Source organism: Spermophilus citellus, assembly GCF_964194105.1.
Source record: "Spermophilus citellus genome assembly, chromosome: 14".
In the NCBI taxonomy this organism is placed as follows: Eukaryota; Metazoa; Chordata; class Mammalia; order Rodentia; family Sciuridae; genus Spermophilus; species Spermophilus citellus.
The window spans coordinates 71,667,076-71,684,401 of NC_138194.1; the positions used below are offsets into that span (position 1 = coordinate 71,667,076).

The following is a 17,326-nucleotide window of genomic DNA, read 5'->3' on the forward strand; positions in this document are numbered from 1 at the left end:
GTATTAGTAACTTTAAAGACATTTGTACTTTTATTTATTTTTCCCAATTTAAATTGAACCTTTTAAATCATATTAACCAAAGGTATTGGATCCATTTTTTAAAAATTTTAATTCAGGAGCTCATATGTCAGTTTTTTTTTGTACCAAATATATGTAGACATGGCAATACATGTAGACGGACAGTACCCCGGTGCACCTACACAAAGCAAACAGACAAACAAAAATCTTGTACCTTATTTTTTAAACCTATTAGATTGAGAGTTAACCATTGCAAATTCGCCTTAGAATAAAGAAGAGTGTAATCAGAAAAACATATTAAGCTAGTTGTATTGGATCAACATTATGAGTTTTTTTTCCTTTCTTTTTAAAATTTATTTCTTATATAGATGACAATAGTGGAGTGCATTATATTCATAATTATCCATTCACAGTATGTTCACGCCAAATTATGCTATTATACATGAGCTCTCTTATTTATTTATTTATTTATTTATTTATTTTTTTGCATACAATTCTTAATACACCTAACAAATATAGAATTTTTTAAAAAAGTTTTTCTGACCCTTTTCCTGAGGTGGTCCTGTTCATCAAAGCTGAAAAGAGTTAAGGGAACATAGACAAATGAAGGGGTCTTATTTTTCCTGAAGGAATTTCCCAAAGATGCAGCACCTCCATTGGTCTCCTTGGGAGAGTCCCCAGGTTGGGGTCCCATTCTAAACTGGTTTTTCTGGTTTCTTGGATAGCAGCCACCAAATTTTAGCCTGACATTGAAAAATCTTTGGACCATTTTTAATAGTTGGGAGTTATTCATGCTTACAAATACTGAGAGACAAAAGCCAAATTTCCTAGACAAAATTATGCTTTTTGTTATACAATTTAGGAATAATAATTTTATAAAACATTTTAGTTTTACTCTGTCCTCTATAGAAACTGACATGATTTACCCTGTTGGCCACCTGGCCCAGTTTCTAAATGAAGGCGATCTCTAGAATGCCTTTTTCTTTTTACCTTTAGCTTTTACTTTTGACAATTCTTTTAGTTCTGTTGGCAGCACTTTACATTTTAATGCAAGCTTTAGTGAGCACAGTTAAAACTGTTTTAACCATTTTTTTTTTCCCATTAGAAACAAACTGAGGTACAAATTAACACAGAACACAAAGGGAACAAACAAAACACCAACAAAGTCCTGAAAATTGTTAAGAAAACAAGTTAAAGGGGTACAGTTAGAGATTTCTGTAGAGCTTCCTTGTCCCATGATGTTGGTGGAGCGAAGGAGTCCTGATGAAAGAAGAGTGGTTATGAGAACAAGAAAAGGGCCCATGCACAACACACGGAAAGATAAACACAAGACAAACGGCTGGCGAACAGACACTGGACAAGAGACAAACAGTAAGGCAGACGCTGGAGAAACGACAAACAGTGGTACAGATGTAGGACAAGCAACAATAAAGAGGTCACACAGGGAGACCTCTAATAGGGCAGAGACCACATCTTGTCCTGCCCCCAGGAACTGATGAGGCCCTGCAGGGAGGCCTCCAGTAGGACAGAGAGGAGGGCTCCTCCTGCTCCTAGATAGAGACAGATGAGGTCACACAGGGAGACCTCCAGTGGGGCAGAGACAATGACTCATCCTGCCACCAGGCACAGGTGAGGCCCCACTAAGAGGCCTCCAGGGAGATAGTGACAATGTCTCCTCCTTCCCAGGAAAGGTGTAAGCTAGTGCATTCAATCTGACCTTGTCCCCAGAGGAGTCCACTCACCAGATCTGACAGGCCTGCAGGAGGCTTTTCAGAGTGTCCTAGGACAAATTGGAGTCGCCCTCGGAGTGAGGCTGAGGAATGTCTCTCAGCAGCTCCCCACTACTCCAGGGTCTAGGTCCAAAGGCCGTCGTTGGAGGCAAATTTGGCGTGAGGGTAGGGAAGAAATGGATCCCCGGCGAGCCTCCAGATGTTATAGTTAAAGCTTTGTCCTGGGGTTTCATAAACTGACTTCCAGACCACTCACGTATAATCGAATCAAGCCTTTATTGAAGCACACCAGTGGCGACTGACCAGAACATAAAGCTGTTCCCCTGATCAGCCCCAACAATTTCAAGGGCGCTCCTTATAAACCTGAAAACCTCAAAAGGGATGTTCGGGGATCTAGCCAATTCAAGCAAGCCAGGTTACAGAAGCGGGAGAGTGCAGTCAAGCGGCGGGAAGCCTAACCAATCACAGTTAGCCCAATCACCTCAATTACACAAACAGATCCCCTTTACCCTAGTTAGTGAAACAATGCCCCATTAGATAGTTCCATGTTCTTAAAGGTTTCTATAGCAAAAGGAAAAGAACATCTTGCCCCAGTCATGACCCTTGTAGTTGGCATGGTTGTTTTACAGAATGGAGTCAAAACAAAATGGAGTCACATTTGCTTTTACTATCACAAAGAAAAGTGTTTTCCAAAGTTTAAATGAGCTTAGTTCCTCTCCATATTGTCACATATTTTAAGTAGTTTTCACCTGCTTCAGCTCACCTGTTCAACCTGTTCAACCAATTATCTGTGTACCATAATAATCTATGGGTACTATTAGCTAAAGAAGCAAGTTTGTCTATGAATACTCTGTTGGTTCCAATTTGGGGTTATTTTTCTTCAGGAATCTTTAGGTGATTTCAAGGGTTTTTAATCAAGTGATGTAGTACACCTCTACTGTGAAAGGAAAGCTTTCTAGGAGTAGAAGGTGTGAATAACTTCAAGGGATAAGATATCTAGGTATTCTTAAAAATTAATCTGAGAACATTTTCTGCTTGGATTTCCTTTTCTAGTTCACTTTTACAATTTCTTTTCTACCTTTTTTTTTTTTTAGATTTATTGATTTTTTTAAAATACACAACAGAGGAATGCATTACAATTTTTATTACACATATAGAGTACAGTTTTTCATATCTTTGTATATAGAGTGTGTTCACACCATTCATGCCTTTATACATGTACATTTTTGTGCATTACAATTCTTATTATACATATATACCACATTTTTTCATATCTGTTTATAAAGTATGTTGACACCCAAATTGAGTCTTCATACATGTACTTTGGATAATGATGTCCATTACATTCCACCGCCCTTGCTAATCCCCTGCCCCCTACCTTTCCCTTTCACCCCTCTTCCCTATCTAGAATTCATCTAACCCTTCCATGCTCCCCCTCCCTACCCCACTATGTCAGCCTCCTTATATCAGAGAAAACATTTGGCATTTTTTGGGGGGGATTGGCTAACTTCACTTAGCATTATCTTTTCTGACACCATCCATTTACATGCAAATGCCATGATTTTATTCTCTTTTAATGCTGAGTAAAATTCCATTGTGTATATATGCCACACTTTTTTAAAATCCATTCATCCACTGAAGGGCATCTAGGTTGGCTCCACAGTTTAGCTCTTGTGAATTGCGCTGCTATAAACATTGATGTGGCTGTGTCCCTGTAGTATGTTGTTTTTAAGTCCTTTGGGTATAGACTGAGGAGAGGGATAGGTGGTTCCATTCCAGATTTCCAAGGAATCTCTATACTGCTTTCCATATTGGCTGTATCAATTTGCAGTCCCACCAGCAATGTATGAGTGTACCTTTTTCCCCACATTCTCTCCAACACTAATTGTTGTTTGTCTTCATAATAGCTGCCATTCTGACTGGAGTGAGATGATATCTTATAGTAGTTTTGATTTGCATTTCTCTGATTGCTAGAGATGATGAGCATTTTTTCATATATTTGTTGATTGATTGTGTATCATCTTCTGAGAAGTATCTGTTCAGGTCCTTGGCCCATTTGTTGATTGGTTATTTTTTTAATTTTTTTATTTTTTGGTACTTAGTTTTTTGAGTTCTTTATATACCCTAGAGATTAGTGCTCTATCTGATGTGTGAGGGGTAAAAATTTGCTCCCAGGATGTAGGCTCTCTGTTCACCTCACAGATTGTTCTTTTGCTGAGAAGAAACTTTTTAGTTTGATTCCGTCCCATTTACTGATTCTTGGTTTTAATTCTTGTGCTATATTAAGTCTTATTAAGGAAGTTGGGGCCTAATCCTACATGATGAAGATTAAGGCCTACTTTTTCTTCTATTAGACACAGAGTCTCTGTTTTAATTCTTAGGTTCTTGATCCATTTTGAGTTAAATTTTGTGCATGGTGAGAGAGATGGGTTTAATTTTATTTTGTTGCATATGGATTTCCAGTTTTCCCAGCACCATTTGTTGAATGTGCTATCTTTTCTCTAGTGCACATTTTTGGCACCTTTGTCTAATATAAGATAATTGTAATTTTGTGGGTTAGTCTCTGTGTTCTCTATTCTTTACCATTGGTCTACCAGTCTGTTTTAGTGCCAATACCATGCTGTTTTTGTTATTATTGTTCCTTAGTATAGTTTAAGGTCTGGTATAGCGATGCCACCTGCTTCACTCTTCCTCTTAAGGATTGCTTTAGCTATTCTGGGTCTCTTATTTTTTCAGATCAATTTTATGAATACTTTTTCTATTTCTATGAGGAATGCTATTGGGGTTTTGATCGGAATTGCATTAAATCTGTACAGTGCTTTTGGTAGTGTGGTCATTTTCATTGTATTAATTCTGCCTATCCAAGAGCAAGGTAGATCTTTCCATCTTCTACAGTCTTCTTGGATTTCTCTCTTTAGAGTTCTGTAGTTTTCATTGTATAGTTCTTTCACCTCTTTCGTTGATTCCCAAGTATCTTATTTTTTTTTTTTTGAGGTTATTGTGAATGGGGTAGTTTTTCTCATTTCCTTCTCAGAGGCTTTGTCACTGATATATAGAAATGTCTTTGATTTCTGGGTGTTGATTTTGTATCCTGCTAGTTTGCTGAATTCATTTACTAGTTCTAGAAATTTCTAGTGAAGTTTTTTGGGTCTTCTAGATACAGAATCAAATCATCAGCAAATAGTGCTAATTTAAGTTCTTTTCCTATACATATCCCTTGGATTTCTTTCGTCTAATTGCTCTGGCCAGTGTTTCAAGAACTATGTTGGATAGAAGTAGTGAAAGAGGGCATTTCTGTCTTGTTCCAGTTTTTAGAGGGAATGCCTTCAATTTTTCTCTATTTAGAATGATGTTGGCCAAGGCTCAGCATAGATAGCCTTTACGATGATGAGATATGTTCCTGTTATTCCTAATCCTAATAGAGACTATTTAATTGTTTAAGGTATAAAGGAATTCAGGATAGCACCAAAATTACAGTATGATAAAGCTGATAGTAGGCAAGGGAGCACAAAGTGAGTTCAGTGCAGGCAAGAAATGTAACATAGGCTAGATATTAGTCATGAATTCCTTTATCCCCTTTTAAATGTTATACCCAATATACCTCACCCAATTCCTTTTAAAGTATTCCTTACAAAAATCTTTAGTTTCACATTAACCAAAGAATAATGAAACCTTGTTTTAAGTTTAAATAAGAACTTATTAATAATGATTATTTTTAAGACCAGGACATTGTATTCATCTTTTGAAGTCTTTTCTAATTCCCTTTCAATAAAATTGATAGCAAACCACTTAATCTCACTTAGTCCAGGACAGATGTTGTATGTATTTTCTATTGCTGAAACAGTCCCCAGATCTGCTCCTCCTAAAATATTTAACTTTTTAAATAGCAATACTTTTTATTTTTTTGTCATTTACTACAGAAACCCAGGAATCATCTCAGGCTTCTTTTTTTTTATCACTCTTTCCTCACATTTTTTTTTCAAAATTATCATTTCTTCCCTAATTACTGACTGCTTTTTTAGGCTCTTCTATCACTTAGACCAATTAGTCTTCTAACTAATCTCTCTGCTACAGTCTTGGCTTCTCAAACACATTTTCATCCACTGCTATAGTGATGTTCGTTAAATGCAGATCTGGTTATTTTTCCCTCTGTACAAAAACCACTCATCAATTCCTCATCTCCTGAGTTAATCAAGTTTTTAATGGCATAAAACCCCTTAATACTGTGATACCATTCCCTGCATGAACTTCACTCCATTCCAGATGTTCCAATTTAACTATGCTACCTGCATTTCTCTTAAATCATCTTCACCAATATGTCATATGCTTTTGCTCATCCTGCTACTGTTATCTAACATATTCCTTTTTCTTTCCTAACATATTCCTTTTTCTTTCCCATAGGCCCTACCCCACAATCCTTTCCTACTTACTGAATACTTAAGACTTTTTTTTTTGACTTAAGAATCATTTTCTTTATGATCTTTTTTTGAGTATCCCATGTGAAATAATCACTTGCTCTTTTGTGCCACACTGGATTATACAGACTTAATCTAGTATTCTTAACATTTTATTATTATTAATTGATTACAATCACTTTAATTTCCCTATACTACTTGTAGGTTTCTATGTATTTTGGTATGTAATAGGTCAGTGCATATTACTCGTTGAATGAATGAATGAAAGAAAGTAATCTGGTATACTTATCATGGGAAGGTTAGTCTGGGTTAGACATTGTCTTTCAATCTAGCTCCTTGATGTAGCTCAGTACCATGGCATGCTTTCTTGAAGATGGTAATCCAAAATTATGGATAAAAAAGGTAAACTATACAGGCTGAATTTAATTGTTGTCATTCTTTAAAAAACAAACCAAACTTGAGAGAGAATATTATAGTGGCATGAAACAGATTTAAAAAATCTTCAAATTGATTAGGGAAGGCAAAGAAGAAGAAAGAGAAATATGGTAGTTTTAAGTACAGGGAATATAGAGCATTACTGTAGAAGGAAGCATCTGTCTTATACATAGAGGAAATAATGGGAGAAAGATCAAGTATATGAAGAATGATTCTGAGGGGAAACTGACATTAATTTCATAGAAGATGGGGGAACTAATAATGGATAGTTGCACAAAGTGGTTTTAGTAGATTTAGCCTGAAATTATGCCATGACTTTCAAGAGAAAATATCGGAGGGAAGAGTAATAGAACCAATAATGTAAGTGATAATGAGATGTAGAGTGGAAATAACACGTTGATTTTGGGGAGAAGCAAGGAGATTGGTTATTAGCAGAAGTAATAAGCAGTAAAGGTGGCCATATTGATTATAAACATAGTAGGCATAAAATTATATTAGAAAATAAAATCAAATATTAATCATATTTAAAAGAAATTTTAAATTTTATTTATACTATTACATATTTATCAAATAATTTGAGTATATGTTAAATTATCATTAACTTTCTAAGTCCAGGAATGATGATCTAGAATAATTTATTAATAAATTAAATCAGAGATAAGAAATACAAAGCCAGCATAGGATACCATAGTGTATAAAAGTAGCATTGTGCAGTGGTTACAGCACCACCTTTGAAGTGAAACAAAGTTTGAATCCCAGCTTTGTTACTGGACAGCTTTGTGAATTTGTACAAGATCTTTAATCTCTCTCCACTTCAGATTCTTCATCTGTAAGTAGAGATAATAATAGTACCCGTCTTACAAGGCTAATGTGAAGGTAAAACAAATCAATATTTATGAAGCACTTAGACATATATCTGGCATGCAGTAAATGCTGTAGAAATATTTTGTAATGGTTTTTATGCTAATAGACTTTTTCTTACCTATTATATATACCACTCATTGTGCTAGGTGGCTTAGATAATCATATTGGATCAGTATATTCCTTTTTGCATACATAAACCGAGTCTTCTGTAATTAATAAGCTTAAATATGGAAAGTAATTTTCATTTTTAATTGAACAATTTAGTCTTTGATTTTTAAAAATGAATGAAATATAAACCTGAGATAAACATCCAGATGATTCAGGTTGATTTAAAAATTAAGTCATTCTTATGTTTTTTTTTTTTTTTTTTTTTTGTGTGTGTGTGTGTGGGGTGGTCCTGGGGATTGAATCCAGGGCTTTCTTCATGTGAGGCAGGCACTTTACCAACTGAGCTGTATCCCCAGCACCCCCAAATCATTCTTATGTTTAACATAAAAGTATTTTTCTGTAGCAATATACTTTCTATATGTCATATGAGATTTTAATCAACCATTGTACTTGGTAATCTTTTTGTAGTGGTACATTACATTTGATTTTTTGATAACACATTTTCAGTTTGAGTGTTAATGAGATAGTTTTGACAATTACAGTGAGATTCTGACATGATTGCATTACTAAAATCTGATTAGAGGATGTAGCCATCTCTTTGGTTGTTTAAAATTTTCTTTTCTTTAGAAGGCTTGCCAATTTGTAAAGAAGGACCATTTTGCTTAGCAGCCATTATGCCCATTCTCCCCTTTTCCTGTAATAACGTCCTTGGGAAATTTTGTTCATTTCCATAGCTTCAAATACTCTACATATGCTGTAGATTTATAAAAATTTCACCAGAGTATTCTCCTGACCTGCAGATCCAACGGCATAGTTGCCTACTGAAACTCCCTGCTTGAGTGTATTATATAGTCACCTGAAAGTCACATTATCTGTGTCTAAATTCATTATTTCTCCCAAATATGCTCTGCTTGTGTGTGTGTGTGTGTGTGTGTGTGTGTGTGTGTGTGTAAGAGAGAGAGAGAGAGAGAGAGAGAGAGAGAGAGAATATGAATGTGTTTTTTTTTAAAGTAATTGTCCTTTTATTTTCCCAGTTGGCCAGTTATTCTTCTCTACTTTCTATTTCTCAATCAAGTCTTCAGAGGCCTTACTCCTTATCTCTTAAATCAGTCCACTTTTCTCTACTCCTCCTGTTACCCCCAGTTTAGTTCTTGCCACACTCACCTTGTTTTTTATCCAAAATGTTGCAGCAAATTCCTAATTGTTCTTCCAGCTTCTAGACTTGCCTCCTTGGAATTCAGTCTGTACATTATAGTGGAGTGAACACTCACTGGTAGTTAATAATATTATTTATAAATTATATGGTATTGAATTTTTCTATTGAAAGACAATAAGATATGTATTTCATATATATTTTATAACTAAGTATATTATAGCTGAAATTAAACTTGTTTTATCTGCTAATGGGTATTTACTATTAGTTATGGTTTTATTTCCTTTTTTTTTTCTGTTCTCTGAAATGTGCATTACCTTGTGGAAGTGTTATGCTTGTGCATTTTTTCCACATATAGTAAACAATGGAACTTCAGTTCAACTATATCTGTTAATCTAGTCACTTAAAATTACTTGTAGTTTCAAATTTGTCGGTCTGTTTGTGTTTTGTGCTTTTTGCATATGCCATGGTCTTGGAAGAAATATTTTCCCTCACTAGTCTCCCTGAGATTCTTTTCATTATTCTTTAAAGCCCTGTTTATGTCTCAGATTCTTTTTATGCCTTCTTTCTCCAAGTACTGTGATCTTTTATATTATTTGCATTTCGATAGTGCTTTGCTGTTCTCTTACTTTCAAAAATTTCTCTATTGTGCAATTATTTGTTTCTCTCTCACCATATTTAGTTCCTTGAATTCCTTAAAGGCAGAACCTTATCTCATTTATTTTTTATTTTTTGATGTCTCAACCATCTAATGTATCTGATCCATATGTAATGACTGTTCTGTGAAAGACTTTTGTTGAACCAAATGCTTTGGTGATGTTTTTGATTGTAGACAATAGCTGTTATATCATATTTAGTTTTAACATTTATGATAAATAAAGCAGTCAAGAACACAGTAATATAAAGAATATAATCCTCTCCCTTCTATATAATATCCCATTTTTTAAAAAAATATTTTTTAACATTTTTTTTAGTTGTAGTTGGATACAATAATTTATTTATTTATTTTATGTAGTGCTGAGGATCAAACCCAGGGCCTCGCCTTTGCTAGGAGAGTGCTCTACCGCTGAGCCATAACCCCAGCCACTAATATCCTATTTTTTTTAAACAGACTAGACTATCAGGTTTGGGATTATGGGCCAGGCCCTATACTGAGAGCTTTTCATGTTATTTTACTTAATTCTCAAAAAACCCTATGAAGTAAATATTAATTCTTTGTTTTGTACATGAAGAAGTAAAGGATAGATAGCTTAGGGAAATTATGCAAGATATACAGCAAGATTTTAAGATAGGTCTCTGTGATTGCTATTCTTCTCAGTCACAAATGTTGTACTGCAACCTGTATTTAAAAGGAAGAGCAATACTTCAAAATACATGAGTTTGGTTTTAATTTACATAACTTCCTATATCAAGTTATTATTGCATTAGTATTTTTATTATAATTATTTTATATTAAAAAGATGTAATAATTTGGTTTAGTTTTAAGTATATCTAAATAGGGTCTTTTGACTAAAATTACATCTTACCATTTTATTTTTTACATTTTCAATAGTGGTAAGTTATGACCCCACAAGTGCTAATTATAATAATAATATATCTTTAGTGACTTATTGCAGTTAAATTTTTCTTTGTAGCCACATTGTTTAATAGATTTTTAAGCTAATATGTCAGAAATAACTTTTAGAAACAATATGCATAATTCATGTAAAATTATATTTTGTTTAATTTTGATAGTAGATGATGAATTATTGATAAACAATGAGGCTATGTTTTATTATCTTTGTACCTAAAAACTTTATTACTAAATATTTTTTTGTTTTTTCCTTTAACTTAATTAGGATTTTATTTGTGAAAAAGGCAATATATTTTTCAGATATTTGTGTATTTAATTGATTTTATGGAAACTATTTTGTTTATATATTGTAGTAGCATGCTTTTGCTTGAATTGTATTAAATATATGGAAAAATGTCCCTCCTAAATTTTTAATTTTAAATCTAAACTTTTAGATTTCAGTCAAAATGTGATTTAAACATTTTCAGAATTTTTATTTCATTAGAAAACTCTTATTTGTTTTAAGAATGGAATTAATAATTTCTTTTTTGTTTTGTCTTTTCTGTCTTTTTAAACTTGCTTTCGTGGATAATCACACCAGGAGGACAAAGTGGTTAGAGTCTTTTTTTTTTCCTGTCTAATATGATTTTTTCCTTGTTGTTATTGCCAGTTTTAGTTTTATAGCTACATTCAATTTATATGCTTTAAGTGTTTTGTTACAGTTGTATTGCATGATAGTTGCTAAGCATTATGGCATACTTAAGCATGCTGATTTTACTGAAAAACACATTTTATTTTGATGAAAATTAATTATCTGATTTTTAAAGAGGCTTGACTTTTTAGAATTTAATATTTTTTCAAGATCTCATAGCATTCCTCATTGTGATAAGAACTCCTTTAATCTTGCAATGTTTCCCTAAACTCATTATTGTACTGATGGGTTTATAAAAGAAACTTCTGACTTAGTTAAAAGTAAATCTTTGTAATAATAAGTTACAATAACATTGAAAATGGGTTTACTGAAGTATATATTTGGCAGTTGATAATATTTAACATTTTTCTTGATAATATGTTTTAGAATTTGATAAAATATCTGCCTTATCCTCATGTTTACATTAGATATATTTATAATTTAAAAATAGATGACACAGATGGGTATGACTAGACTTTAGGCTGGCTTTTATTAATCTGCTACTGTTCTACCATTAGGTGTTAGAATTGGATTTAGATCTCTTCTGGAGACTGGGTCACTACAGGTAGACACAACCATTCTATTTTGGTTTCTTTTGATGAATCAAACTAAACCTAGAAGTCTCTTCAAGTTGTCCAATTTCAAATTGGCATAAAACCCTAAGAGAACACCCTTTAACTGAGATCTTCTAAGCAGTATCTTCTTTTGTTAAACATTTTAAGCCTTTTTGTTCCTTTCAAATTCTCAGTTATTTGTTTGAGGGTGATGCATGTGTTGGCAAATACTGAATGTGGGTTTAGAATGAAATTTCTGAGCAGAAAAGAGGACACTGCAATTTCTGTCTTTTATTCCCCCCAAACTTTAGAGGCAGTTGTTACTATATATGAGTCAATTCCTGTAAACATGTCTCAAATTGTGCATCATCCTTGATCCAGGGTAGTTTCCCCAGAGAACCTATGAGCTTTCTACCAGTCCATTATATTAGCTAACAGTTAACACAATTCAGGCAATTTATTACCTTTAGAATCTCTAGTGCTACTTTCATGGCCAGAGTTAACACAGAAAGCATAATGATCTAATTAGTGCCTGTGGTTTCTATAATGAATTGACATAGACATACCTATCCCAAAAATGAGGCACTTAATGATGAAATCTCAGCTATAGAAATGACTTTCATGTACTGACAAGATTTCATAGTTATCAGCCTATATTTTAATTAAGGATTGAATGACAGATAAAAGTATACTGTGATAAAATTTCTGTGAATTTGGAACATTGCAAATAAAATTCAATAAGCCTTATTATGACATTCTATATACAGTACTGTTTAATAGAGCTTTAAGCAATGTGAAACTTTTCTATATATTCACTATCCAACAGAGTAGTTTCCAGTCACAAGTAGTTCTTGACACTTGAAAATGGTCTAGACTGAGAAATTGAATATTAAATTTTAATTAATTTAAATTTAAATAGTCACATGTGGCTAATGTCTAGAGAAACCCTAAACATAGATAGCAAACATTCTCTGCAAGAGTCTGGAAGAATATAAAACTTAGCTTCCCTTGCAACTGGTAATGGCTTTGTGACACAGTTCTAACAAATGGATAGAAGAAAATTTCTGAAGGCTTCTGGAATGATAAAAAAGATGTAGCTAGCACTGTCTTTTAATGCAAAGGTGATGACTGCCATTTGTGAAGATGAGGGAAAGGCCAAGACTATTGGAGTCATCAATCATGACATTATTGAGCTTGATATTCGAGAAAGTGTCAGTGGTTCTGAAGGGTGGCAGATCTGAAACTTGAAAGATGAGAAATTTGTTGTTTGGATAAAGAAGACAAAAAGAGGAGTTAACGATGACAACTATATGTTTGCTATAATTTCACAGTTACCTTGTGTGTGTGTGTGTGCAGTGAGAGCATTTAAGATTTACTTTCTGAGCAAATTTCAATTATATGATAGAGTATTATTAATTTTAGTTACGATATCTATCTATCTATCTATCTATCTTGAGAATATATTCATTTTGCATAACTTAAACTTTATACTCTTTGACCAACATCCACCCATTTCCCTCCTCCCCTATCCCCTGGAAACCACCATCTTACTCTGTTTCCATGAGTTTGACTTTTTAAGAGAAATTATGCAGTAGTTTTGTTTTTGTACTGGTTTATTTCACTTAGTATAATGTCCTCCAGGTTTATCTATGTTGTTGCAAATGACAGGATTTCCTTCTTTTGGAAGGCTGAATAATATTCCATTATATATAAGTACCACATTTACTTTATCCATTCATGTGTTGATGAATACTTAAATGGATTTCATATCTTAGCTATTGTGAATAATGCTGCAATGAATATGAGAATGCAAATATCTCTTTGACATACTATGTACATTTGCTTTGGGGATATTACATATCACATACACAGATATATATATATATATATATATATATATATATATATATATATATATATATATACACACACACACACACACACACACACATATATTCATATTTGTGTGTGTGTGTGTGTGTGTGTGTGTGTATAATCTCCAGTATATATGGCAATCCCAAAATAGTATTTGTATTTACCATAAGGCATACATAAAGCATATTATAATTGTAAATGTCTATTTTAAGGAAATAGTAACTTTGCATACAAAAACTGCACACTTTAATTTCTCCTTTCATATTTTATATTAATGATTTTTTTTGTATTTTTTACTCATTGACAAGTTATTATGGCCATAATTGTTTTGAACATTTTGTCCCTTAATTCTTATACTGGAGTAAGTAGTGATTAGCATACCACTACTACAGTGTTTTGGTATTCTGATTCTTGCCTTTACAGTAAGTTCAGCACTTTCATATTGTTTCATGATGTTAGCCAGTGTCCTCTCATTTCAATTTTAGCATGTCTTCTAAGAAAATTCTAGTGTTGATAAACTCCTCAGCTTTTGTTTATATGTGAAAGTCTTTATCTTCCCTTCATGTTTGAAGGATAGTTTTGCTGGGTATATTATACCTTATTGGCAAGTTTTTACTTTTTTTTTTTTTTGTCACCATTTTCAATATATCATCCTACTCTGTCCTGGCCTGCAAAATTTCTTCTGAGAAATCTATTGACACTTTTGTTGGGATTCCCATTTTTTTGTGACAAGTAACTTTTCTCTTGCTGCTTTCAAAATTCTCTTTGTCTTTGACTTTTGAGAACTTGATTATAATTTGTTTTAGTAAAAATCTATGGTTATTTTTTAATTTAAAGCAGTTTATTGTAATGTAATTCACATATAATTCATCCTTTTAAAGGGTACAATCCCATGATTTTTTTTTAATATGTTCACAGACTTTGCAGCCATTACCACAATTTTAGAGTATTTTTACCACCCAAGAAACTCCATAACAGTTAGCAATCATTTTCAATTTCTATCTCCCATGCCTTTTCTTATTTCTGAACCCCTGGTCCCAGGCAATTAATTTTACTTATTTTTATTGGCCCTTTTGGGACTTTTCTTCCTTCTTCTCTGTGTTTGCATGTCTTTTGTCAAACATTCCCCCTTCCCTCTGTAATCACTATTTTATTCTTTTTTTTAATATTTATTTTTTAGTATTTGGTGGACACAACATCTTTATTTTATTTGTATGTGGTGCTGAGGATCGAACCCAGTGCCCCGCGCATGCCAGGCGAGCGTATTACCACTTGAGCCACATTCCCAGCTCTCACTATTCTATTCTGACCTTCTAGGATATTAGCTTTTTTAGTGTCCACATATGAAGGTAATCATATGGTATTTATCTTTCTGTATGAGGCTTTTTTCACATGATGTTCTCCATGTTCATGTTACCAACAGGCATTTGTTCTTTTTCATGGTCAAATAATATTTCATTGTGTATATATACTACATTTTCTTAACTCATTCATTCCTTGATGGACACCTAGATTGATTCCATCTTTTGGCTATTGTGAATAGTGCTACAGTAAACATAGGTGTGCAGATATCTCTTCAGGATGCTGATTTCATTTCCTATGAATATATATCCAATAGTGGGGTTACTGGATCATACGGCAGTTCTATTTTTAACTTTTTGAGAAGAGACTCACCAACATTTTGATTGAAGCTTTAGTATTATTAAAATGTAGAAGATTGTGTCAGGCATATAAAAGGAACTTAGCTAACACTGGCTGCATCAGTCCTGGTGATTATTTATCTGTTTACAACAGCTTCCTCTCTTTTGATCTGGTCATTTAATCTGGTCATTTCAAAGAGAACTTTGAAAGTAAAATTGAACAGTTAAATTAAATATTGTGACAATTATCTCTTTATAATGTGTTCCCCACGCCTCAGTATACATTATAAGGGGCTGCTTTCTGTGTGTGTCTCAGGGACCAATAGTTTCTAGCACCAAAGTATAGTACAAGTCTAATAGAGTGTTCATTGTCGCAAGGTATTATTTGTTTTATAGATTATATCTTTAAGAGCCATTGGTGTATATCTTGGGGTCTGTTACACTGTTAAGGCTTGCTCTTATATAGAGTGGTGAAAGTAGATGAAAATGTGCATAGGCAATAAAAAAAGTATGCTCTTATCTGGAGTGTTCTACAAGTATAGGTAAATATAACTTGTAATAGGAATTAAAGTTCAGCATTTTGTTACATCAAACTAACTGGATCTTAACTATTTGAGACCCCACCAGAGTGTAATTAACCTGGGAACTGACCAAATTGGATCTCTAAGAATAGCTCTGTATTAACTTTAGCCGTCCACAGAGTTAAGTGACCGTGGTTTTCAATGAATAAGTAGTGATTTCTCAGAGACTTGTGTCTGCTCGGGAGGATTTGCTGGTTTAATTTTTTGTCTAAAATTTATTTTTAAGTATTTATAATAGAATTTGCTGAGTTGTTTGTGTGGCTTTTAAAAACGATGGAGCGTTGTTCTTCAAACTGAGGGCTGGCTTATTTAGTTGAAGATGTAACCAAGTGAGGCTAGTGTTAAACTAACTAGGATTTATTGTCCTGTTGAAAGAGCAGGGTAATGGCTAATTAAAAGTAAGTCAAGATTTTCTGGACACAGCAGGCGGAATTAGGGGTGAGAAGCGGCTGTCACGCTGAGCGGAGCAGTCAGAAGGTAGATACCGCGAAGCGGCTGGGTGGGCACCCTGCGAGGGGTGGGGTGAGGGGATCGCCACTGTCCAGGCGGTGAAGCACAAGATCCAGGTTCTGAAACAGCAAGCTGAGGATACAGAGGACAGGGATGACCGTCTCCAGCTGGAAGTTGAGGAAGAAAGGCTGGCCTGGGAACAGGCTGAGGCTAAGGCAGCCTCCTTGAACCACAGGGTCTAACTAGTTGAAGAGGAGCTAATTAGCGCCTAGCTAATACCCTGCAAAAGCTGGAGGAAGCAGAAAAAGCTGCTGATGAGAACGAGAGAGGTATGAAGGTTATTGAAAACCAGGCTCCAAAAGATGAAGAAAAGATGGGACTCCAGGAAATCCAACTCAAAGAAGCTAAGCACATTACAGAAGAAGCAGATAGGAAGTATGAAGAGGTGGCTCATAAGTTAGTGATTATTGAAGGAGACTTGGAACGTACAGAGGAACGAGCTGAGCTGGCAGAGTCCCGTTGCCCAGAGATGGATGAGCAGATCAGACTGATGGACCAGAACTTGAAGTGTCCGAATGCTGGTGAAGCATTCAAAAAGAAGACAAATATGAGGAAGAAATAAAGATTTTTAATTGATAAACTCAAGGAGGCAGAGACCCATGCTGAGTTTGCTGAGAGGTAGCCAAACTGAAAAAGACAATTGATGATTTGGAAGATAAACTGAAATGCACCAAAGAGGAGCATCTCTGTACACAAAGGATGCTGGACCAGACTCTGTTTGACCTCAATGAGAGGTAGAGCTCTCCAGTCCTGCCCTGCTGCTGCTCCTTCCTCTGATCTTGACTCCACCTGATGCCCGCCAGCCAGAAGCTGACCTTGAAACTGAGGGCTGATCTTTAACTGGAAGGCTCCTTTCTCCTTTCAACACCCCCTCTACTCCCACCCCCTTATCTTTTTCACAAACTGTCTCTGCTTCTTCCCAGAGATTCCAGCTGGACTAGAGGCTGAGCACCGTTGGGAGCAACATTTAATGTGGGCACAGTGCAAAGTGTCTTTAAAAGCCTGTTGTGATGTACACATTTTGTAATTACTTTTTTTTTATTGTTACAGTAACCATTTGTAAAACATTACAAATAATTTTATAGCTCTGAAGCAGCAATCTAATTCCCTTCTCATTTTTGGCAGGTAACTTTTCAGCCTAATCTCTATTGCCCTCTCCATAGAGGAGGAAAAGAAGAATGGGCCTGCCTTACTGAAAGC

At 34.4% G+C, this 17,326-nt stretch overlaps 1 protein-coding gene and 1 pseudogene across 21 annotated transcripts in view; both read left to right on the top strand.

Moving 5' to 3' along the window:
* RIMS2 (regulating synaptic membrane exocytosis 2) overlaps window positions 1–17,326 on the top strand; it is a gene marked incomplete at both ends in the record, with an annotated part of 602,684 nt that overhangs the window by 138,953 nt on the left and 446,405 nt on the right. The window lies entirely within an intron of this gene.
* LOC308633183 lies at window positions 1,257–16,864 on the top strand (annotated as a pseudogene). Its single transcript has 3 exons — window positions 1,257–1,430; window positions 12,642–12,731; window positions 16,087–16,864. The product of its transcript is annotated as an uncharacterized misc_RNA (transcript).